Source organism: Cupressus sempervirens, chromosome 2 (genome assembly GCF_028749045.1).
Source record: "Cupressus sempervirens isolate cs-2001-9-10 chromosome 2, ASM2874904v1, whole genome shotgun sequence".
Classification (NCBI taxonomy): Eukaryota; Viridiplantae; Streptophyta; class Pinopsida; order Cupressales; family Cupressaceae; genus Cupressus; species Cupressus sempervirens.
This window is the reverse complement of record NC_143119.1, coordinates 583,135,888-583,163,869: the sequence shown is the minus strand read 5'-3', so window position 1 is coordinate 583,163,869 and position 27,982 is coordinate 583,135,888.

Below are 27,982 nucleotides of genomic sequence, written 5' to 3'. Positions count from 1 at the left end.
ACTAAATTATCCTTTTTACTATCATCATTCATGTTATGTGTAATATCCTTAATAAATATGCCAGATGACTTACTAGTATCACTATTGATAACTATGTTTCTTAGATTATAATTACTATGCACTTGGGATATCATCTCTATTATGATCCTATCAATCTCTTCCTTGGATGGTTTTCTCAAATTTATGTGTCTACACTAGACAATGTAGTGCAAATCTTTTTTTCATGATGACCATCATCTAAAAACACTTGTTGATGATGTAACTGATAAACATTTCTTTAATTTGCAACATCATTTTCATTTTCTTCTAAATTTGATTCCTGAAAATCATCAAATAAATTTACCATATTATAGCTAGCATCCTCATTGTCTTTATCCTCCTCTCCCTCTTCATTTTGTACCTACCGATTTGCAGCAAATGACTGAGCCAATGCATAATAATCAGGGGAATGAGGAGACTAACATATAATACACCATGGTACATCATCTATCATGTTCATTGAGTTTCTTTATAAAGGATTTGGTGTGCCTTTTTCCTTAGTTCCTTGAGTTGGGTTGGGGATAGGTTTTTCATCATTCGACTAATTAGTAAATGGATAATTTTTCACTCTAGGCTACCTATTGTAACGGTTGTTAAATTGAGATTTATCACCATTATTTTTCTTATTTGCATTATTGGTTGGTAGATTCATGTTCTTTAGAAAATTTATAACTTGACTTATTGTATCCTCTTCATATTTGCTACATATAGTAGCCTTCTCACCTTCTTTCTTATTGTTCCTTGGATTGAACAATTTAGGGTCATCTCTCCTTCCTAGCTTACCAGAGGCCTTTCTATTGTTCTCAATATTTACTACCATCATGTAACCATCTCCTAGGGTCCTAGGATCCTTGTTTCTTAGGGTATAGGCCATCTTACTATCAAATGCATTAAAGTATGAAGTAAGACAAACATCCTCTCCTAACCTCATTACTTGGAAAAGTTTGTACATCCCTTTCTAAAATCTCACATTGAAATCAAATGTGGAGTCATTAGGGCTTTCCTCAATGTTATAAATCATTTGACATGAATCTAACATTTTTATTATGTCCATACTACTCTTTAAAGAGCTTCCCTAGATTACTCCATGAACTAATGCTATCATTAGGTAATCTTATGAAAAAATCCCTAGCATCCTCAAGTTAGTGAATGCACAAAAAACTTCATGACCACATCTTCAAGCTCCACTTCATAATCATTGAGCATGTCTACAAATGTTCTTAGGTGCTCTTCACCAATAATGGCATTGTTTCCTAAAATTTTTATAATATTATCTCTAAGATCATTGGAGATAGGATGTGGGAACATAAGGATTCCTAGAAATGACATATGTTTATACTTTTCCATGTATATGGGCCTTCTCTAAAAAATAGCAACATTTAATGTACTTGCTAATAGCTATTTGGATTTGGAAAAGGATCTAAGGTTGTTGGATTTTCTAATTAAAAAGAATTTGAATATTATTTGAAGATGAAGTAGGGGCTACATGGGATACATTTTGGCTACTTATTACTAGCACACAAGTATGGATAGGGGGTGTGACTTGTGAGGGCATATTTGGCCAAGAAGCTAAAGTAGAGTTAGACTTAATAAACCAAACTTTTCCTATAGTTCCAACTACTTGTGCTTCATTCTCAACTTTGTCCAATTCTTTGGCCAAGTCATCCCTCTCCTTATCTTTTTCTAGGTCTAAATCTAATTTAGACATGACTTGACTGGCAGATTTTCAAGGAAGAAACTAAGGCTCATTTATTTGGGTCCTTACAACTTTCTATTCTCTTTTATTAGAATGCTTCATAGTTAAATCTATGATTTTGGATTCAACAAGTTTATAGGGTTGGACTTGGGATATAACAAGTCCTTCTCTTTCTTTTTGGAGAAGTTCCTTCTCTTGGATTTGAAATCTCAAATTTTCAACATCCTTAAATACATTAGAGTGTATTTTGGATGATCTCTCTTCCAATTTCTTATTTTTCTCCTTTAGAGTAGTCATTCTTCTAAGAAAATTATCTCTCTCAATAAGAGTGTTCATTGTTATTTTCTCTTTCTCCTTTTCCAAACAAATGTTTTAGCTTCTTCTTCAACAACCCTTCTTCTAAGGACTTCTACCTCAGAAAGTAAATCATCATGGTATATGGTTGTAACTTTAGATTCTATAAGGTCATCCAAATCTATCAGGCTTCTGTCAATGCATGGAACTTGCCCAAAATTTGGTATGATAGGTTAAACACTTATGGGTTTGAGATACTAGTTCATTTCTTTTATAACATTAGGTCTGAGAACTAGTCTCCCATAGATGATACCATTATTTCTTGGTAAGGCTACTCTTCATGGAAAGGTGTAACAAAAATATTTCCTAGAAGTTTCGTACTCTCAGATTCCAAGCCATGGGATGAAATTTCTTTTATCAACTATGGGTTGGAACTAGAAATTATCTCTAGGTTTCCAAGCATAAATTATTTCTCCCTTCTTCTTAGGCCAATTCCTCTTACAACCTTTTGGTAGGTCTATATACAATGGGACATTAGTGATTTCCCTTACATAATCTCTCATATTTTTCCTCTTATCAATCATCTTTCTCTTTAATAAAAGCACTACTAAAAAAACCTAAGACTGGGTTGCCACTGACTAGGGGAAAAAATATTTTATAATGCATAAAAGACAAGGAACTTTATGAGGGAAATTTTCTAAAAATAGATCTGAAAAAAGGGACCCAACCCTAATAAAATTTATATTTTATACTTTCAAGGAAATAACTCTATATGGCCAATAAGGCACTTTGAAAGCCTTCTCTACATCACACAACTTCCATGGTATTGGAATGTTCATAGATTTTCAAGGTTTATTGCTCAACATCAACAAATAATCAAGTATGATTTTACAAGACAATGAAATATGAGTGCAAATACATGACTTATATTAGAGATTCAACACTTCAAAGTTCTTTTCTTTGATCAAATCCCTAGTGGAGTCACCATTTTGTTAGTGACTCAGATGGAAAAAACCATCCTGAAATATAGGACTAAAATATTCAATTTACACTAGAGATTTATGTCCTTCTAACAAGGCTTACTACAACCTTGTCCCTACTAGAGTCATCATTTTGTTGGTGTTTGAAAACTACTAGATTGCAAAGGACCAAATACTAGGATACAGAGGACAATTTCTAGTCTAAGGGTTAGCTACCTCCTATATTCATTTGAAATTTCTTTAGATCTAGACGAACTTCAATAGAATAACCTTAGGGATGAAAATGATTGGATATTTGGTACTTTCTTCACACTTCACTCACTAATATTCTTTCTTCATATCTATCCCCTATAATAGATAATGGTCACAATTATTCTTCAATTTGCAAATAATTGTTGGTGATAGCAACTAACTATAACCAATAGAGAACTATTGCAAATAAGTGTTGACCAGCAATTTGTTTCTTCATATAGGAAAGGAAAAATTTATTTGATTTTAATTTGTGCTTTTTGCAACCATATAAATTCTTCAATATGTTTCTAAACTGATGATCAATGCCTTATCCATTACTATGCAAAGTCTAACCAACAAAACTTGACCTTTTTAATTTGAGGCTTAACATCTTTAATACTTGTGACACTATGATTCTTCTAAATTTATCATTATCGCTTCCTCACAACCACCAAACATGATGCTTGCTCTACCCATGCAATGTTTCACTAAGAAATTTCTTTGCCTACTACTTCATCCTTTGCAATGTTGCAACTTAAAAATCCAACTATCTTTGAAAGCTTTTGAAAGTGTGATCAACAGTTCTTTGCCACTTCACAATGTAAGACATTAACAGAAATTGAAACCATGCAAAGATGTAATTTCTACTTTGTCTAACTATCACCTCTTTTCGTAGCTTCGTAGAAAAAAGCTTAACCATTTCTAAAAACCTTGTGCTCTTGCACTAACTTTCAAACTTAACTATTCTGAATTTATTTCACAAGCTCACAACTTCAAAGATGTAACCATAGCTAAACCTTTTGATAGTGTGATCAACAATATTTTCCACTTCACAACTTTGACTTTGAGTCAACAAGAAACCCTAATGATGTTGGAATGGTCTAAATCCTTAACTACATGATTACATTTTATACCATCATGGCTTAACTTCTCACTTTTCTTCAACCCTTATTAAAGAGCGATAAAAATTTCTTCTAACTATTAGATATCTTTCACATTTTCAAAACTTATAATCTTCCTTCATGGCTTAACTGTGCGATCATGCAAATAAGGCTTTAACTTGACTTTGTTCTTCTTATCATCATTTCACAACTAAAACTCTTAAATCAACAAGTAACCCTATGAAGGTGTGATTACAAGATTTTTTAGCCTCATTGCATTAACCTAAGGTTTCCTTTAACCACTTGCGAAGACATGCTAGTCTTAACTTTAACCACTACTGCCTTTTCACATCCTCACAACTCTATCTTCACAATTTATTCGACCATTTACAATCATGTGCTGACTCATTTCTTAATTTTTTTCCTCTTATTTGCATGGTCAAAACTTAAAATATATTCAATTTTTTCTAGGCTATGACCTTGCGATGACTATTTGAAACTATCCTTTATCCCTTCATCACAACATTGCAACTTTTATTCCCTTAAGCTAGAAATTACTTGTGGTCATGTACTTTCATTGTTTTGCTCATTCAAAATTCTAATATGAATGTTAAAATAACCACTGTGAAGCTGTGCTAAATTGACAATAGACCATTTTTCCTCCTTGCAACCTTGAATATGGTTAATGGGAAAAATAGAGTGAAGTTGTGATTAAAGAGACTTCACAACATTGCAACTTAAAAGATATAAAAGGTTAGGAAACATAATGCAACATTATCTCAAAACTTAGAGATATAAAAATATCAACAATATTATTTTTTCACATATCCCTATTTTGAAATTGCAAGTCAATTTTGAATGAAACTCATTCAAAACATGAAGCATAAAACATAAAATTTCCTTAGGGTTTTTATGAGGATTGGCACAATTTTCAAAACCCTAAGCATGAATAAACATAATTCTACCTAATTTTCACAAATTTTGACAAAATTCTTATCGAGTAAAAAATTAGGCCATCAATAGGCTTGAAGGGTGAACAATATATTAGAGATGAAGAGGATGAGTGCCAAGAAAAATGGAGGAATGAATGTGACATCTTTAATTTGCAAGTGAGTCATTTCATTATTAGATCAAGTCTTGCTATTACTTTCTAACAACTATATCACTCTAGATAAATCCATTAGACTAAGGTTGACCTAACAGTCATTGGTAAATCCTTTCATAGGATGACAATCTAATAGAATGTTCTAAAATCCTCTAATAAGGCTCACTCCTAATAGAGTGATTGAAATCCTTTAACCAAGTCACATTTAATAGTGTTTTTTGTAACCTTTAATAGGGTTAGCTCCTCATAGGGCTCACTTTAGATCTGTGAAAATTAGCAGCATGGTACTGGTAGTTTTTTCCAAATTGGGATTCCACATAAAATCCTTGTGTCTATAATGTGTGATTGATTTTATGGTATTTCATGTTTACATTTCTGCAAAGTTATTTTGACCTAGCACAACAACATGTAAATGTGTAAGGTATGAATGATTAATGAATGCATAAGTTGAAGTATTGAAAAGTTTTATTTGTACACTTGGACCTTGGCTAACTAATTCATCTCCCTCCCCCCTCTTAGTTATTCTAAACATTCCAACATTTGGTATCAAATCACCAAGTGCTTATGGAGAAAAGGTTTGAAGGTACTTAAAGATGAAGATCAGCATGTACAAAAAGGAGGAACCCAAGTTAATTAAGGAAAAATTTCTTTCATGGAAAAGTTTGGTGAAGCTACATCTAGGAGGTCTTGGAGATTATGTATATTCAACTATTACCACTGAGCATGTTGATCCAACTAGAGCTCTAACTACTGAACAATTGAAACTGAAGAAGGAAAACAATCAAGAAATGTTGGAGATTGCATAGATGTCCTAAGCTAATCAAAGTTTGATGACATCAAAGAATGTGGTTCTTCTAAGAAAATGTGGGATGCCCTACAAAATAACTATGGAGGAAATAAGAATATGTTGAGAGACAAAGCTGAAAGTCTTACAAGAAAAATTGATGAAATGAGAATGCAAGAAGGTGGGACTATAGTCCAGTATTGTGCAAGTATCAAAGATGTGGTTAATGAAATTTGAGGATCTAATGGATAGATTTAAGATGAGACTATGATCAGAAAAGTATTGATGACCCTACTACCTATCTATGTTATTAGAGTATCTTCTATACAAGAATTGAGGTGTCCCCCTAGTAGAAATCTGACCCTTGAAGGACTAGTTGGTAGACTCACTACTTTTGAACTTTCAAATTTTGATAATTTCAAATATAAGAATGTTCAATCTACTTTCAAAGCTAATATAACACTAAAAGAACCTAAAGATAAGAAAAATAAAAAGTTCAAACATGTTTCTAGTGGTAGTGATACAAATAATGAAGAGCTAGAAGAATTGGAAGCATTGTTGTCTAGGAAATTTCATAGAGGCAAAGGAAAATACAAAGGTAAGTTACCCATCATATGTTTTAATTGTATGAGGCCAGTCATATTGTGGCAAGATGTCCTAATAATTCAATAGCAAGAATGAAGAAATATATAGAGGTAGAAAAGATGATAGTAATAAAGGCTACAATGACAAGGGAAAGAAGGCTTGTTACATTCCTAAAGAAAAATCCAATGATGAATTTGATGATCATGATGATGAAGTTGTCTATGTTTTTATCAAAGATGATTCTAATGAAAATGAGGTAGTTGCATTGATATCTTATGTGAATAAAAGTGACAAATGGATCATTGATAGTGAATTTTCACACCACATGACTTGAGACAAAAGTAAGTTCATTACCCTTGAGTATTACAATGGAAATAGTGTTAGATTTGGTAATGGGGCACCATGTATGATAAAATAAAAAGGATCAATAAGATTAAAAAACAATATCATGTATGACAATTCTTACTATGTAGTAGGACTTAACTATAATCTGTTAAGTGCATCACAATTAAATAGTCTAGGATGAAAAGTTGAATTTGATAATGGGAAGGCTAAGATGTATGACATTGATGGGAAACTAATTCAAAGTGGAGATTAGATTAGAGGTAATCTATTTTATCTTGACATGAGTTATGCTACTTGTCTTGTTGTACAATTTCATGATGTGTGGCTATGGCACAAAAGATTATGTCATGTAAATTTTGGTAATTTGGTCAATATTAGTAAGATGAAAAGAGTCATATGTTTTCCCAAAGTAAAGAAACCTAATAGTGTGATTTGCAAACAATGTCAGTTAGGTAAGATGAAAAAATCTAGTTTTAGAAGATTCATACTTCAAAATAAATTTTGGAATTAGTTCATACTAATTTATGCAGACCAATTGATGTGCCAAGATAGAAAGGTGACAAGTATATTATCGTAGTTGTTGATTATTACTCAAGAATGATGACATTAATTTGTTTGAAAGAAAAATCTGATGCTTTTCAAATATTTAAGTGGTATTTAGCAAGAGTTTGAAAGGAAATTGGTAAAAGCTTGAAATGTCTAAGATCTAATATAGGTGAAGGGTTTACATCAAATGAGTTTGAAAACTTCTATAATGACAGAGGAATCAAGAGACAAACTTCTACACCTAGGACCCCTCCACAAAATGGCATTGCTAAAAGAAGAAACATATCTATAATGAATTGTGCTAGAATGTTGATGATGGAGAAGAATGTTGGTTTGAAATATTGGAGAGAATTTTTTAGTACAACTATCTGTTGACACCTAAATTTGTCCAAAACCCATTCCTAGCCAATTGAATAAATATTCATTATTTATTTAATTCCCCTACCTTAATTAAATAAATTTTACATTTATTTAATTATGTTTGCCTTTCCTTGATTTAAATAAACTAAGGTTTTATTTAAATCCTAGCTTTCCCACTTGCATCCTAACCCATCCCCTTTAATTAAGTACTTTGTTTACTTAATTAATTCCTTGCCTAATCCCACTAGGAATTAAATATTACATTTAATCCTATTTGAGCACATGGCTCTTACTTTTAACCCTCACCTAACCTCACTAGCCTACCTAACCCATCTTACATGTTGCTTACTTACATGTCTTCTTTCATATTTTGAGGTTTTGAATGATAATGTAGGAATATGCATTAGTTGCTTAGTGTTATTTTCTTAGTTACATTTTTATGCAACACATTTTGGCACGCTCGGTGAGACCCACTTCACGGGTTCAAACTAACCATCTAATGTGTTTTTGAGTGTTTTATAAGTTTTCAAGCTTGTAGGTTGAAGACTTGCATTTAGAGATCAAGCTTGATGAGGAGCGTCTAGTCAAGCCATAAAGCCCACCATCAAGTTTGGAGTGTATAAGGGAAGCCTTTTGATATATAACACTCTATATTGCATTTCTTATTGCTTTATTTTCAAAATTTTAAAGTGTATATGCATTAAATATATTTCTTTGCTCATTGGAAATTTTTTTTTAAAAAAAAGTGGGTTGGGAGGCATTTTCTTTATTTCACGCTTTATGTCATTTATGTTTAAAAAACAAAAAACCAAAAATTTCCTTTGTTTCATTTTGTATATGCAATTTGTTTTTATTTTATTTTGTTTACACATGTTTCTTTTAAAATCATTTACATTTATATTTAGGGGGGAATAGATATATTAAAAGTTTTTTTTATAATTTTATACATATAAATTAGGTTAAAATTTTTTAAAAATCAAATTAAACTTTAAAAAACAAAAAATAAAAATAAAAAAATAAAAAATCAAACCAAAAAAAAACATATAAACAAAAAAAATTCAAAAAAAATAATAATAAAAAAAATCATTTTTTGTTTTTTTTAGTAGGTTAGCGGTGCCCATGAGCACTGCCCCCGCTGTTGCTCCCCGACTGCTCCCCCTTCTCCCCTGGCGCTACCGCCTGTCACTCGGCAGCCCCCCCTCCCCTCTGCAATTCTGCTGCCGCTGCCCCAACACCTTGCTCTGGCAGCCCTTCCCATCCCCACCCTGCTCAGCCCCGACACAACCCCTTCTCCCCCTGCGCTGCCGCCCAGCTTCCCCTTCAACCCCTCTGTGCTGGCTGAAACCCCAACACCACTGTCACTGCCACTGCAGCCACTTCCTTCCCTGAGCCACCCTTCCACCTCTGCTCTTTGCCTCCCCTGCAACCATCCTGCCACTCTGCGGCCACCCCTCTTTCCTTCCACCTCCCGTGCAGCACCCCGCGGCCTCTATCGCCTACATCTACCGCGGTTTACCCTAGCCGCTGCACCCACCTGCAATACGCTCTGCCCACCCCTTGTAGCAACCAACACTTGCTCCTATCGCCTCCCTACTATTTCCCTTCATGGTTCATCTTGCACCAGACCCTGTCGTTCTCCTCGCTTAGTCGAATAGCTCCTCCTACGGTCGAGCGCTGCTTGCCGGTACCTCCTCCACCTGCGGCCCCACTTTCCTATCGCCTGCAACCTTTGCCACCTCCACAACCCTCCGCTCCACTCTCTACAACATTCGACCCCTACGACTTCAGCTGTGGTTGCTCCTCGGCCGCTTTTTTTAAACAACCCTCTGCCCATTTCCCTTTCTTTAAAACAAATTTTAATATTGTTATTTTTATTTTATTTTTATTTTATTTTTATTTTTCTTATGTTACAAACTCAAAAATAAAATTAAAATTAAAATAATTAAATAATTTTAAAAAAAAACAAACAAGAAACAATTTGTATTTTCCATTTTTTTTTAAGACATCAAATTTATCCTTTTTCTCAGTCATCTAGACACTTTTTTTAACCAAAAATATCAAAAAACAAAAAAAAATTTGCTTGACATGTCCCTAACCATCAATTTTTTGCCCGCAGGTCACTGATGTTAGCATTGCATCAGCAATGCACATGCCTTTCTAAGCCATAAGAAGTAGCCTTTGGTTTTTTGCTCATAACTTGAGCATATGAACTCCGTTTTCAAAAAATGAAATATCACCAGAAAGCTAATTCCAAGCCCGTTGTCATGGTGCTAGTTTCATCAAATTTTGATGCAGTTTAGATCTCTATTTTTTCTATCAAATTTTAAACTTTGTGCTAACCTTTTCATTGCAGGGTTGTTTCATGTTTTTCTCACATTTTTGCTGCATTAACTTGTGTTTTTTGTAGGGATATTTTGATCACTAACCATATTGCTTGCATGTTTTTCCTTAAGTTTGTTTTGGAATGAACTTGTATGCCTAAACACTCATCTTTGAATGCATGGTTAAATGCTAAAACAATCAAATTCAATCTTGAATGTCTTAAGGGAATGGACATGTATGCCTAGGCTAGATCACATTTGGAATTGGTACTTAAAACGAACTCACACAATCTTGAATGCCTTAAGGAAAATTGATTTCATTTTCAGCAATTTTGCTTATGTACATGCTTGATTTACTTTCTTGTTGACAAATCTATGTTTTCATTTAAGTCGTCAACATTTCAAGTTGGAAAGAACATTGTATGTTATAAACACGTGTGTCTTCAAGTAGATTACAAAACCTAAAGTTTCATTGGGAATGAACACATGTTTTTTGGAACCCCAAGGCCACTTATATATTCTCTCCCCTCTTGCCTTTGGGTGATCTTGGGTGCACAAGAAATAAGTGGTCTTGTTTTTCATTTTTAGGAGGCCTGCTTGGGGATTTCATCACCCCTTGGGATGACCTCAACTCCCGTGTTCTGGCGGAGTATAAAAATTGGGAGGTGAATCGAAAGACACCTCTCTTGGAAGCAAAATATTGTCACTCTTGGCTAAGCCTCAAAGAACTTTATACCTTTTGGAAGTGAAGGAGGAGATTTGGGTTACCGTCTCCCCCGGCTATGTGGCAGTATTTTCTTTCATCTATAGATTTGGGCCTCACATACCTTGCGTATATCGAGGATGTCCTCTAGTTGATCCTTGTACATCCTAGTCAAAACCTTATAGGATTGTTGGTGTTTTTGATGTTCTTGATTATTTAAAACACACTTGCCTTGTACATATTTCATTGTATATATTTTACATCTTAAACCTAACAATCCAAAAACATCGTAAAACATAAAAACCAAAAAAAATCATAAAAGTTCAAAAATCCAAAAAAATCAAAAACAAGTCTTGGTTTAGGTCCTCTTAGTCAAGATATCCACATCATTCCATGTCACTTCTTCTTTCCATCATAGTCATCACCCTCATACATCTCTTGTCTTCATCATTCATAGCATTCCTTGACGTCTTCATCATCTTTATTCATCCACATCAAGTCCTTGTCATTCAATCTAATTCCTAATCTTCATTCTAGTCATGCTTGATCATCATCTAGATTCAATTTCCTCCATCAATATCATCATTCATCCTTAATTCAATCCTCCACATCATCATTCTTCTAATTCAACCCCTTGTCAAATTCATGCATTTCTAATCAATTTCTAATTCAATCCATTTACATAATCCATCTTCCTAATTTCTTTCGTCTTCTTCTAATTCAAATTTGCATTGCATCTTTCTACTTTGGTCATAGGAGCATTATCACTAACATTGGACTTTAATTAAAATCTCGTAATCACTTGTTTGCAATATCATAGGGTTTTTATCACATCAAAGAAAACCCTAGTCAATCTCAATATCAATATTCATTCAGTATCAAATCAAATCCAATCAAATTCAATTAAATCAATATCAAGTCAAATCTAATTCGCATCAAGTCAAAGTCCAAAGCTCCTAGTCCTAAGTTTGTATCCCATTCTTCATCAAATCTTTCATCACTCTTCCTCTAGCATCTATGGATTTGAATTTGTTTAATCAAATGGTTGACAATCTTCAAAGACAATATGGAGTTCTACCTCCTGTTCAACCTGCATATCAAATCCATCCTCAACACTTCATATCCAACTCTCATCCATCTCATGTTCATTATTCTTCTACCTTTGACAAGGGAAATCTACCTCATTATCCTTATGCTACATACAATTCCATTCATAGCCCACACACTTCCTCAAACACAAATGACCTTGCCATGGAAATGGAACAATTGAAGAATTATCTTTTAGCAAGTTAACAGAAAGAGGTCGCCTTCCATGCCATGCGTCCTCTTCCCCCATGTTTCGAAGATCATCGTCCTCATGTCCCATCCAACCCCAACCCTCGATGTAATCCCCTACCCATAGTTACACCTTCACACAATTCTAGTCCTCCAAAATCCACATCATCCCCACCTCATAATGGGTTTTTCTAACATAAATTCTTGGCTAAATGTACAATACAAAATGATGAGAACCAATCACCCAAAGTTCTTCCTCCAAAGCATGACATTATAGATGCCTCTTCTCCTCTAGATCCAAGCATTTATCCATCCCATCCTTCCCTTATCCCTCAAGATCCATTTATCCCCCCTAGTCCATCTCATGATTCCCTTCCTAACCAAGATCAAGACATTCCATGTGCCAAGCACATTCCTCCTTCCACTCCATCTCAAGAGTTAGCCTACATAGCTCCTCCACTTCATGTCGAACTTCCTTCCACTCCATCCACTAACATTCCTCCATGTCAAGATCAAATCACTCCATCTCATGAACCTATTCCATCTCATGATCCATGCATTCTGCCACATGATCCTCTTTCAAGTCAAGATCAAAGCACCTCTCCATTTTCGTTTCATGATCCCACTCCATATCACGATCCTATTAGCCCTCATAATCCTAATCCTCCACATGATCCTATCATAGCTATCCAATCCACTCATGAACCCCATACACCTGGACTCGCATCTTGTCTTGAAAATGATAAGTATCCCATTGCAGAAATATGGTCTCAAGATGTTGGTACACCTTCCACTCCTTCCAAACCTAAAACTTCCCATCATTCCTCTTCCAAATCCATTTTAGGAGCTTATATCCATATCCCTATTCCTTCCTCACTTCCATCCATTCTAGGTCCTTATATTCCACTGCCAAACCCTTCATCCCTTCCATCCATTTTGGGCCCTTACATACATTCATCCACCATATCCATGTCTACCATTTCATTTGCTCATGCTCCTACTAAAGATCAACAATGGCACACATCCTTGACTTCCTTCTAATGTTCACCATCCATACGCTCTCCATCTCATTTACCTTTATGCACCTGTACCATAGCCAATGGAAGCAAATTGGATGCTACAGAAAAAGTGAATAAAGCTAAAAATCCACAAAAATCTAAGGATCAACATGTCCCTTCTAAATGACATGTTCAAGAAAGAAAAATCTGATCCAAAGAAAAATCAAAAAGTCACAAAGGCTTAAAATCAAAAAGCAAAAATTATGTGGATACCAAAGCTACTTAATATAGCAATGAATCTCAAAGAAAGATTCCAAATAACATCCAATTTTGCTAATCCAAAGGCTTCCTGTATTCATAAATCATCCCAACTTCCATTTTCTAAATCCATTTTGGATCCTTATGCCCCAAAATCCACCATCCTAAATCCATTGTCACCTTCTTCCATTTTGGGTGCCTATATCCCAAAATCTAAACTTACATATCCTCCACAATTTCCTCCTTTCCATCACCCTTCAAGGTGTGTGCCAATGACGATCTTTCCACTTCCTTCATCCACTCCTTCACACATCTTCCAACCTAGCATCCATCATTCATGTCTTCCTCCCACCCACTCCACCCTATTAATCCAAACCTTTTCATACGTCGTTGTCCTCCATTCACTATCCTACCAACATCTATGAGCAAATAGTAAAAATTCCTTAAAAATGAAAAAAAGAAAAAAGGAAAAATATATCCAGGGATACCATCCATGTATATCTAGATGCTTGATTCCTCCCTTCATTTCCCTATCATGTATCCATTGCCTTCCCCTTCCATTTATCCATCCCTTCACTTTTCTTCTTCCACTTGCACTTTACACTAGGGGCAAGCTCCATACCACACTTACATACATACCTTCCATGCTTCCCTCCACTGTTCATTATCCTTTTCCACCTTTGATCTTGACTTTCATTTTCCTTGCATCCATCCATATGCGCTTTCCATGTCCCTTTCTCCTTATCCACACATTTTCCGACATCTTTCCATCCACTTTCATATATTTGATCTTGACATGCTATCCCTCTCTTGCATCCCATAGTCCTTGTCATGTTCATTTCATCCATTTTCCATCCATACTCATACGTATTTCCATCCTTCTTTCATATGTCCTTGATCTTGGTTATCCCCTCCATTTCATCCACTTCATATCACACATTTCATCCATACCCTTCATATCATTATTCCTATTTCATACCCTCCCTCACATTTCCCATATTCATTCCACTTTCATCCCATGCTCGTGATCACTACTAGATGCACAATAACAAAATGTTCATACATGCTTTGGAAGAGCACATGCCTTCTCTTCCTCCACACGCTAGCCTTCATGCCATCCTCCCTTTTCATGCATCCTTTCCCTCCATATTTTCCACCATATTCCTATCCTTGGTATGGGGCATTTGGACTCCTTTGAAACCTAGTCCTTGGTTCCACATTTTCTGATACCATATCATTTGGCCCCTCATATCCTTTCACTATTCCTTGCATCCACCAACATTATGTTGTTTTTCCTCCATTTACCATACCTTGACCCTCCCTTGTCATTGGTTCCATTCTATTCCTTCTCTCTCACATTCATTCAATCCATTCATTTTATCCATTCTCTCATACATTCATCTAATCAATTCATTTCTATCCATTCTATTCATTCATATCACATTCAATCTAATTCTTCCAATCACTTCAATCCAATTCATTCATCCTCTAATTCAATCAATTTTTAATCCTTCTAATTCTTTCACATCAATTTCTATTCTACTATCATCATTCTTCATCCTATCAACATCATTCTTCCAATCTTATCCACGGTCATTCTTCTATCCACCATAAAATCAAAAAATCAAAAAACATATCAATTATGCAATCAATTCTAATTTAATCAATCTAATCTTGCAATCTTGTACCATCAATCCTTAATCAATTCATCAATTTGACCTAATCACCTGATAATCCATTGACCATATTCAAACATCATTATCATGGGATTAATCCTTCCCAATCCTTGGATGTGCATTATGCTTAGCATTAGCTTTGCCATCCTTAATCAATCATTATCAATTGATCCATTAATGGGTTTTCAGCTTGACTAGGGGCAAAATGGTGGTTTGCTTTTGGTCTTTTGTGCATGGTTTCTTGATTACTTGTATGCATTAGCATTGTTTTCATTTATCATGGTCTTTGCATCCTATTGACCTAGGAATCATGGTCTTCCATATCATGGTTTCACAAGGCATATGGTTGTATTAGACCCCTTTTATTACGTACTTGACACATTGTCATCTTGGTTCCTCATACCTTGGTGCATAGTGTTGAGTACAATATCAAACTTAGGTTGTTCACACCATTGCAGCATAACTTTTCCACTCCCTTCCATCTTCCTCTCCATTTCGAGAGAACATCCGTGTTCTCCTAACCCGCATGTCCTCTCAAGGGGGCATACCTTTCCACCCTCATAATCCTTCCTCATCCTTTCATGACTGGGGCATCACACTACTAGTCTTATCCTCCTAGCCACTATATTTTATTCTTCTTTGATATAACATTACTAATGCTATATCAAAGAGGGGAAAAATGTAGACACCTAAATTTGTCCAAAACTTGTTCCTAGCCAATTAAATAAATATTCATTATTTATTTAATTCCCCTACCTTAATTAAATAAATTTTACATTTATTTAATTATGTTTGCCTTTCCTTGATTTAAATAAACTAAGGTTTTATTTAAATCCTAGCTTTCCCACTTGCATCCTAACCCATCCCCTTTAATTAAGTACTTTGTTTACTTAATTAATTCCTTGCCTAATCCCACGAGGAATTAAATATTACATTTAATCCTATTTGAGAACATGGCTCCTACTTTTAACCCTCACCTAACCTCACTAGCCTACCTAACCCATCTTGCTAAACCTACCCACTTCCTAATCATGCTTGTTTTGCATAATCATCCTAGCTAATCACCTCTTAATCCTAAGTGTGTTCTCACACATGTGTGAGAGATGTTCACACTTTCCCCATCCCTCATGTCTTGCATGTATCTTGCACACTTGTCCTCTTACATGAGAGTCAAGGTGTCTCACACATGTGTGAGAAGCCATGCCTTCTCACACCTCTTGCACACTTGTCCTCTTGCATGAAAGTCAAGTTTTCTCACACATGTGTGAGAAGCCATGCCTTCTCAAACCTCTTGCATACTTGTCCTCTTGCATGAGAGTCAAGGTGTCTCACACATGTGTGAGAAGCCATGCCTTCTCACACCTCTTGCACACTTGTCCTCTTGCATGAGAGTCAAGTTGTCTCACACATGTGTGAGAAGCCATGCCTTCTCACACCACTTGCACACTTTTCCTCTTGCATGAGAATCAAGTTGTCTCACACCTCATTGATCATGTCACCATCAAAGGTTGTTCACACATGTGTGAGCATATTTCCTCCTTTGAATTGGTCAAAACCCTAATCTATGTGGAGTCTACTTGGCCTCCACCTCAGGACACCTCATCAATCCTGAGAGATCCTAGCCCTCCATCTTGCATTCAATCTCAACTATCTACTTGATCGTTATGTTGCTGGACTTGTGAGCAACCACATCCCATGAGCAAGGAAATCATCTACACTTGATTGTTTCATGAGGTTTGCATAGTGACATTTTGAATGCTTTTATGCTCTTTTTTGTTTTATGTTGCTTACTTACATGTCTTCTTTCATATTTTGAGGTTTTGCATGATAATGTAGGAATGTGCATTAGTTGCTTAGTGTTATTTCCTTAGTTACATTTTTATGCAACACATTATCTATACCTTGAACTAAGTAAAAATCAAGAAAGGTACAAATTCCACACCTTTTTAAATTTGGCATGGCTACTCACCCAATGTCAAATATTTTAAGGTGTTTGGAAGCAATTGTTACATTCTTAAGGATGACAAAAATGGTACACTTGATGGTAAAAGTGAAGAAGTTATATTCTTAGGTTATTCCATAAGAAGTAAAGCTTATAGGTGTTTAAATAATAACACTTAAAAATTTGTGGAAAGTAAAGATTTAAAGTTTGATGAATATACAGAAGTGCATAAAGATGAACCAAAGAAGGAGCCTGAAAATTACAGAACCTTTATGTACTACTATGAAGACATGACTAACAATGCTAATAATTTTGTGAACCAAGTTCATAATCAACATGAATTAGTGACTTTCGAGTCACGTGCAATGGATGACAAGCTACATTCAGGAACCACATTACATTCAGGAGCTAAGTTGCAATCAAAAATTGAGGTACATTGCGATATGAAGATTAGCTTACATGAAAGGAATGTTGAATTACCTAATAGAGAAGTGCATAGTGAATCTAAAATTGTACTTCAAGGAAGATCCACTGTAGAAAGGAGAATTGAGTCAAGGTTGTCAAAGTATGGTAGAAAATATCACCCTACTGAGAAAATTATCAAAGATAAAGAAGACAAACCAATGACAAGGAATAGGTTGAGAAATGACACGTGTTTGTTAAGCATGCATGTGCCTAAGTCAATGAAGGATGCATTAGAAAATTAAGACTGGAATCAAGCCATAAAAGAGGAAATTAATCAAATTGAGAAGAAAAAAACATAGACATTAGTACCTAGACCTAAGAACAAGAATGTTATTGGAACCAAGTGGGAGTATAAAAACAAACTAGATGAAAATGGTGAAGTTACATGGAATAGGGAAAGATTAGTTTCCAAAGGATATGCACAAGAAGAGGGAATTGACTATGGAGAGATATTTTCCCTAGTTTCAAGATTGGAATGAGTAAGAACTTTGTTTTCTTATTCTACTTAGAAAGGATTCAAAGTTTATCAAATGGATGTTAAGTCAGTATTTTTAATGGTACATGGGAAGAGGAAGTTTACATAGAACAACCTAAAGGATCTTTTTATCCAAACAATAAGAATATGGTGTGTAGATTGTACAAACCTTTATATGGTTTGAAGCAAGCTCCCAGAGCATGGTGTGAAAGACTACATAACTATCTTGTGAAGATTGGTTTTGAAAAGATTGATGACAACAATAATTTGATGAAAGGTGCTCCACTTAATACCATAAATCATACTAGAAAACAAAGAAAGAGCAGTAAATGCAAGAACAAAATATGGACTTCTTATTTGTGCCACAAATGTAAAATTATAGAATTCACAAATATAATATGCTAACCCACATTGGTGCCTTCATTACAATAATTTGCAAGACAACCTATGAACTATCACATAGATCTGTTCTAGACAATATTTAGGCCTTTCTTAAATTGGCAATTTTATGCCACTCGGGAAGGTTTTAGGCATTGAAACTTAATACCTAGGGCCAACGGACCCTAACAATACATATAGAGTTGACCAAATACATCTTTGACAATTATCTTAGATATTTTGGTTAGCCCAACTTTGAAAGGCCATAACTCACAAACCATTGCTTCGATTTTCTATTATAACCACTTTTTGGAAATGTTAGCTTTTAATCTATAGGTTCAAAATTGTGCAAGTGCCCTTCCATCAAGTTTTTGAACTTTATTTAGGCACTCTAAGGCCTCCAACAGTGAGCCTAAAGATTTTTCTACAAACATTTCTACTAAAAATTGACAATAACATCTCTAATACTTAAGTTGAAGTAATGAGTTTTTTATGGTAGGCTTATAACTCTAAAATGAACCTTGATGTAGAAAATGAGAACATTTCGAGCTCATATGAAAAACTTACTAAAATTAGAAAGTTTCCATAAATAGTAACCACCCTATCTACTAGTCCTTCTTAAAATAGAAAGGACTAAAAAAATTATTTTTGGGTGATGCAAGATTGCTCTCACACCTAGGATGCTCCTACATTAAACACCCAGGGTAATTTAAGAAGTGACTCTATCACATCTCAGGTGTTTAGAGGAAAACCAAGATGGTGAACCTCCTCCCTTGCTAGCGATGATGAATCCTCTACTTGCCTCCCTTTCAATTTGACTAGGTATTCCTCATAATTTATGTTCCTTGTACTTTTTCCAACACAACTATCGAGTATCTCCTCAAACTCCTTTATAGCCAAACTAGCTACAAGAATACTCCACTATGCTTCTATACCTTCATCTCCATCACCTACTTCATAATATTTTGTCAAATCTAAAATATTAAATACTAGTCAAATATTCAATTCAACGGGCAACTCAAATTTATAAGCATTTCCAGAATCATGCCTTTTCACTATCTTGCATGGTCCAAACTTCTTCATCTTCAACTTATTATATGTACCCACTAGAAAATGCTCTTTCTCAAATGAACTATGACTTCATCTCCAATCTAAAATTCTTTGTACCTCCTTTTCACATCTGCCTTAGCTTTATACTATGTATTCATCTTTATGATGTGTTTCCTCACCTCCTCATGGATGTTCTTCAAATGTCCAGAAAATTCTTCTCCTTTAGCACTACTTATCTCTCCTTTATCCAACTGCCTCGATTCAGAAGCATTTATGGGACTATTTGATGCAAGAGCATCCTAGGTGCAAGGGCAATCTTGCATCACCCAAAAAATTATTTTAATTTTTTAGTCTTTTCTATTTTAATAAGAACTAGTAGACAGGGTGGTTACTATTTATGGGAACTTGCTATTTTTAGTAAGTTTGTCATATGAGCTTGGAATGTTCTCATTTTCTATAGGAAGCTTCATTTAGAGATATAAGACTACCATAAAAATCTCATTGCTCCAGCTTAAGTATCAGGGAAGTTATCATGGATTTTTGGTGGGAAAACTTGCAGAAATATCTGTAGGCTCACCATTGGAGGCCTTAGAGTGCCTGGATGAGGTCTAAAAACTTGATGGAAGGGAATTAGCACAGTTCCAAGCCTATAGATTAGGAGCTGACATTTTTGAAAAGTGGTAATAATAACCAATTAGAGTAACATCTCATGAGTTATGGCCTTCTAAAGTTGGGCTACCCAAAATTTTTAAAATAATTATCAAAAATGTATTTGGAAAACTCTATATGTTTTGTTAGGGTTTTTTGGCCCTAGGTATTATGTTTGAGCATCTAGAACCTTCTCAGGTGGCATAAAACTACCTATTTAAGAAAAACCTAAACATTGTCTAGGACAGCTCTAGGCGATAGTTGTCAGCTTGTCTTACATATTGTTGTAATTGAGGTGCCCATGTGGGTTAGGATATTGTACTTATGAATTCTATAATTCTACATTTGTGATGCAAATAAGAATTCCATATGTTGTTCTCACATTTTTTGTTGTTTCTTGTTTCTGTTATGAGCTTATGGTATTAAGGGAAGCACCCCGCATTACTACTCCCATATACAATCTAGAATGGTGATTTACTAGTACTCCTATTCACAAAATTATTATACAAAATTTTTGCCTATGGTAAAATTGGATCCCATCATTTTGGCTTGTCTCTAACCAAACATCTTAGCAAGTTTCCCAAACTACATTTCACAACTTTAGTCTATGTATTAGTATGTGGATGATGTGATGAACTGAATTTCAAATTTGTCTTCAACTTCTTCCATATTGTATGCCAAAAATACCTATCAAATTTGGTATCTTGGTCTAAAACTATACTCTTTGGCAAATCATGTAGTCTTACCACTTCTCTAAAAAACAACTCTACCACATGAACAATGTCACTAGCCTTCTTGCAAGGAATAAAATGTGTCATCTTTGAAATCCTCTCAACCATCCCAAAAATAGAATTATCCCCTTATTGTGTCTAGGATCTCAAAAATGGTTCGCATCTACGATTTCATCACTTCTTCATACTAATTTGTCCCATTTTCTCATTCTACTAACTTCGATCTTTTGGCCAGATTGACCATATTTTGTCATTTGTATCCCCTTTCATATCAATTTCATATCAACTCAAAATCATATCAAATCAACTCGAAATCATATCAAATCAACTCGAAATCACCCCAAATCAACTCGAAATCACTTGAAATTGGTCCTAATCAACCCAAAACATATCAAACATCTCAAATCAATCATCATTTATCTGACTCCTAGGTATTGTTGTGGCTTTCAGTGCCTTGGAAACCTATCAACCTATCAATCTTATCAATTTGACCTTAGTACTGTCGTGGCTCTCAGTGCTAGGTCAAACTATCATTCATGTCATTCAATCTTTGACATTGTTGAGGCTTTCAATGTCAGATCATAGCACCATCAACCATTTTAATAATATTGACAGCGTTCGTCGATGTTATTATAATCAAACCTTATCAATCAATTTCAATCTTGTAGCATTTACAATGTTGGTTAAATGTTACATATCAACCAATTCATGTCATGTGTCCTTGGCATGTTATCAACTTCAATCAATCAATTTGACCATGGCTTTGGTCTACCTTTTCATCATCTTATTCAATATCCATCATCATCATATTTTCATCAAAAGATACGGTCACATTCATTTAATCAATTTGGCCAATCATCTACTAATTTTCTCTATAGGATTAAATAACCCATAATTTAATTCTATTATTCTCACTAATTATTCTTCCTGATTATCATCCTCAATTAATTAATTTTATTAATTAATTGATTCATTATCTACAAACCATGGAAATTTACAATTTCCTAAGTTCTATTTTCCATCATTAATTCCATTTTCTACTAATTTTTATTTTGTGGAATAAAAGAATTTTTAATTCAAATATTCCATAAAATATTTCATCATCATGACACTTGGATGTGACACCTCATGGATTCTCCTTTGACACTTGGCTGAGATTTGTCATAATCAAATATTATTATCTCTTACGCATGTCCCTATTTGGCTTATTCGTCATAGATTCTTGGCTTTAAGTGGGTTGAGGAATCTTATGACGCGTCATAGATTCTCTTCCAAATTTGACTCTCATGTGTCATAGAATCTTACTTTTGGCATATTCTGTCATATGCATCATAGGAATCTCTTGCCACATCGCATGTCTGTGGGTGACAAATCCAATGCTCTCACCCTACATGAAAATTATAAAATGGACACTCTTTCTCTCATTTTGGGTCCTTGGGTCTCTTGAATCTAGAATGCTTAAGTCTTGAATCCTTGAATCTTTGAGTTTTTGAGTCTTTACTAATTTTCATTTTGCATTCTCTCTCTCACATAAAATCACACTTCAAGTATTCTCATAGCATTATCACTATCATAGATTTTTGCTTCAATTTTGTGTGCACTATAAGCAACTTTGGAGCTACAATCATTTGGAGAAGAAAGAAGGACATGGGAGCTACAAATGAAAAAGGGAGTTTTTGATTATGTTTGCTTTCTTTTGTTTAGTTTGGCTTTCATGGTCGACTAGTGGGTGCTAATGCATGATTATTGAGTTTTGTAATTTTCTCATAGTGTGTTATGCATTTAACCCATTTTTCTGGTCCTACAGCAAACCATGTAGTCTTACCACTTCTCTAAAAAACAACTCTACCACATGAACAATGTCACTAGCCTTCTTGCAAGGAATAAAATGTGTCATCTTTGAAACCCTGTCAACCATCCCAAAAATAGAATTATCCCCTTATTGTGTCCTTGTAATCCAAGAAAAAAATCCATGCTAACATCCTCCCATGGTTTGTCTGGTATAGGTAATGGCTGCTACAACTTCACTTTCTACTTCACTCCTTTCATCATCTGATATACTCTACAACTCTCTACAAACTTCTTAACATATTTTTGCAATTGTGGCTAGTAATACTTCTTAGCAACCAAAGATATGGTTTTATCTCTGCCAAATGTCTAGCCAATCCTCCACTATACTTCTCCTTGATGAGATTCTCTCTCATTGAACTTCTAGGAATGCACAACTAGCTTCCTTTAAACAACACACTATATTGGATCATCAAATCTAACCACTTTGTCTTGTCAAGTGTAATAGGTTTTGTATAAGCCTTCCTTTCTTCACCAAAATTAGGATCATGTAGATACAAAGTGTTGAGTTCCTTGAGCCCAACCACCTCTATCTACATTCTTGTTAGCAAAATTTGTCTCCTACTAAGAGATTCTACAACTTTGTTAGACTTTTGACTCCTGTGTTTCAAAACAAATTTATAACACTGCAAAAACTCAACCCACTTCAAATGAATTTTGTTTAATTTTTCTTGACTATTCAAATATTGCAAAGCTTAATGATTAGTATAAAAAAAAAAACTCCTTAGGAAGAAGATATTGTCTCCACTTCTTCAATGCTTGAACTATAGCATAAATTTCTTGATCGTAAACATAATATTTTCTTTTTGCATCATTCAACTTCTCACTAAAATAAGAAATAGGTCTACATTCTTATCTCATAATAGCTCCTATTACAGTACCACTAGGTGATCCCACAATAATGGGTTCCACTTTTTGACCAATTTTGATACTTAAATCAATATTTTTGAGACAAACCTCACATTTCTATATCTCTAAAACTATAAATAATTTCAAGATGACATAAACTAGTGATTTTTAGTACTCTATTCTTACTTTGTAACCATATTTTTTAATCTAAAAATAATTATTATTTATGTCAATTTTTTCTTCTCCTCTGAAATGTGGTACATAATAAAATTCAATATTTTAAACAGTGACAGTCCGTTTGACACACAACTTTTTTTCTAGAAAAGATAATGAGGTAATTCTTTTAGCACTGGATTTGTAACATCAATATCTAGAGGATTCATTTGGTTTGATTGGATTTTGTTAAATCTTGTATAGTTTATGAAGTTTTGAAGTGACACCAATCGTAATTCAGACATATGTTGGTTTTGACATAGATAACTTGAAGTCAGTTTATCATAAATCTTTTTTTTTTAATCGAAAGCTAACTCAATAAGCTATTTACTAGATATTTTTCAAAAAAAATTGACCTAATTTACTAATTTTCTCGAAGTGTTGAAGTCAGTTGATGTTCCATCAGTAATGAACCTATGATGAGTCAAACTCATATTTGAGAGTCTTAATGATTAAAATATGTATTACAATTATAGTCATCGGAAAGCTTGCTCCAACCAACACATTTTGGAATTTTTTATTTTATAGTAAGAGATCATTTATCTAAAATTATGGGTGTCAAAAGGGCAAAAAAAAATTAAAAGAAAAAAGGGACCAAAAAAATGTGATTTTGTATGTTTGCAGTGAACATGCCGCCCAAAAAATTTTGGCTGCCAAAAATTGAACTTGATATGTTCACACAAACATATATAGTTCTTTACATTCAAACAAACATGAAAAAAAACAAAAATGCTTACGTCGGCTTCAAACAGGTCAGCTTAAAAATAGTGAAGCCATACTACAAATTCATACAATGACATTTTCATATAGGTATTGCATGAAATTTATGTTGAGGCATGGAGTCAATTTTTTTTAATGATTTTATAATGGGAAACAAGAAAGGAAGGCAAAACAAATATGTAAGGAAGAGATCTAATGAAGTAGAACAAAGAAATCTTCAGAAGACTAGGGCATGTTATCATCAAATTAAACAAGGTATGTAATTAGATATCTTAGTTTTCTTTTATGATTTTGAATTTAATTCTATTTCAATCTTATTTTTTATCTAATTTGATTTATTTATAAATTTTTTGCAGCCAATCAACAAGGTGAAGGAAATGTTGAAGAAGACTCGATAGAAGTAGAAGAAGTGGAGATGGGAGAGAGGTCAAGAACACTCCCTATGGAATCTCAAATAATGAATGTTGAAGCAGGTTCAAGATTGCTCCCTATAGAGGTTCAAATAACAGAAGTTAGAGAAGGGTCAGAATCTTTCCCTACAGAATCTCAAACAATGAATGCTCGAGAAGGCTCAGATCACTCCCTATAGAAATTCCAGTAATAGAAGTCAAAGAAGGTTCAGGATTAGGTGCAGGAACTAGTATGGATGAAGTCCTAAATATTGCCCAATCTGTAAAGAATGCTATTTCTCCAAAAAAATTAGATCATTTACTTAAAATGGATGTGGATAAATTGAGAAGACTTGCAGCTACTGTTCAACCATTAAGATTTTCTAACAAAAGGTCGATGAATAACAAGATAAGAGAAATTATGACTCAATTTGATAACACTGAAACACTTGAACAAGCTCAGTTACTTTCACTTTTTTCTTACACAAAAGAAGTTGAAAGTGGCATTGAAATTGTTAGGTGTAGACACAACATCAAAGAAGAGAAGATTTTCTAGCATGCAAACTGATCTGATTGAAAATGTTAAACAAGGTTTGAGAAACATAGGAAAATACTCTCGAACTAAAGATAAGCCTATGGAAAGAAAAGTGATGTTGGTGTCTATTGTAAATAAGAATATGACCCAAATAGACAAATATCTTCAATTTCATCTAAAAATGGTTTTAGTAGGAAAAAAATGAAAAAATATGTTAAGAGAAGATTAATTGTGGATGATAGTACAATGGAGGGCAATTGGGCAATCATGTGTAGAGCACCTCATTCTGATAGGATTGAAGAGTCATTAAAAAATTTAGTCATATCATTTTGGATTGATAACACTCATCTTTCATCAAATAGTAGAGGTGTTATCAGGCATAGGATTGCATCTAGTCAATATGAACATCATACAAAACATTGGTTGGACACAACACATCATGAGCTATATGTGTCATTTTGCAGTGAAAATCCTAATGTAAAAGTTGGGCAAACGTTGTTTGAAAAATTGAAGCCATACTTTGTGAGGTCAAACAAAGTGTTTGAAACATGTTGTTGTTGTCATCATATTAAGTTTGATCTCCACTATCAGGTATTTTGAAAGTTTTTAAAAGACACATATGGTTTTCATGTTGCTCCTCCTAGTAGGAGAAGTGAGTTTATATCATCCATTCTATGTGACAAAATAGATAATCCAACTAGTCAAATAAATTGTATCAAAGGATTATGTGAAACATGTGGTGAATTGGCTCTATTTCCTTTGAAAATTGAAAATATTGATGCAACAAAAAAATTTAATTGCAAAAGTTACAAGTATGTCAAGAATGAAACAAAGTTGGGAAAAGAGACAAAAAGGTTGGAATGTGTTGAAGAGGAGTTACCTATTCTAACATTTATGGATAGATTTAGGAATTTGATTCAACCTTATATTCGTCATGCTTTTTTTGCAAAGTGGCAACCACATGTGAAGCCTCACCCTGACCCATCCTAGCACCTATGATACATTTGTTATTTTTTGATACTCATGATGACATGTCAGAACATTATTGGATACACTAAACTTTGTATGCTATTTTGCGATGTGTGATGCTTACTTCAGTTAATTGATTTTGCTATTTAATTCTTATAAATATGTATAATGATGAAAGAAAATGTATGCAAGCTAACACATTTGATTATGCAAGTCGAAAGGCTAGAAATATGAGTAGAATTAGATAAACAACTAATTATTAAGAAGTAGATTCTTTAAATTATATATAATTTCCTTAGCATGTTAATTCACATTATGCACATGATTTTTGGACCTACTGATGTGTGCAATGAGTGTGCAGGAAAATTAGCCAAGATGACCCAATGGAAGAAATAGAGTTAAATTTCTTGTTAATGTTGTGCTAAGTTTATATTGTAATTCTTTAAAGGTTGTAATTTGATCTTACTATGATACTAACTTTTAATTATTCCTAATGAGCCCTTAAAGGCTTAACAACATTAAATTTAAGCACCCCTATGGGTAAGGGCATGGGTGGGGGTACTTTCCAACCCTCTAGCCTCCTAGGTTGACTCTTAGGGTCTCTTAAAAACCCTATTATAGGCTGATTTCGAAAATGGGCTGTCCTTTACTTGGGTTAGTAAAACCAATCTCCATCTTGTGTTACTTGAACCCTAGTGGGGTTAAGGACCATACTTAGAGACCTTTTTGGGGGAACTTTAGTTTTTTTGGTCACCCAATCCTCTAGTTTTGGAGGAAGTCTTGAAGATTGAAGGAAGAAAAAAAAGATAAAGAAAAAGGGAAGCTCTTCTCAAACCACCATTGCCATAACTCTTGTATGAAGGTAGGAGTTCTACACTCCATGAATGGTTCTTTGTGTGTGTTCATATTTGAATCTTGTTACATCATGTTGGAGACATTGTGTGGATATGCATTCCTTGTTTTGTGTTGAGGGTGGTATTGGGAGGGATTTTACCTTGTTTTCTTTGATGTTATTCATATGCATTCTTGGTGTGTTGATTGTTGTTTTTTGAGAGTTTTCATGGGGATGTATTTGGCAACACTCACCCTTGGGAGGGAAGAAGTGGCCATGCTTGGGGAAAGGGAATTAGTTGGACCTCAATAGTGTAGAGTCTCCTCTCATGGAGAGAGGAGGGAAAAAAGGGTAGGGTGTATGGGCCCCTACTTGTCATCCCATACCTTGTTATTATTGAGAAGTCTTGAATGTGAAAAAGAATGAAAATCCTTGTGGATATAGCCCCGAAAGGGCCTTGTGAAAGAATGGAAATTCTTGAAGTTTTAAGCCCCGAAAGGGCTAAGTGAAGGTATAGTGATTGAATTCTCCTATTGAGAAAATCCACATTTCCCCTATATTGGTTCATTGTTGGACCTATTGTGCAACCGGGTGGGAATGTATGTTCATTTTGCTTATCTCCTTGTGTTGTTATCTCCATGTTGTTTCTTATATCTCCCATGTTTACCCTTGAGGAAATGAAGACATTTGATAAAAGCCTCTTGTGAAAGTCTTGAAGAAAACTCAATGAATTGTAATATTATGTAAATTGAAATTGAAATTGATGTAGTGGCAAAGATATCGGGTTTTCTTACTGGTGCTTTCCCGATGGAGCCTTGAACCAGGAGGAATAATAGAGGAAGGAGAAGATTAAGAAATCCT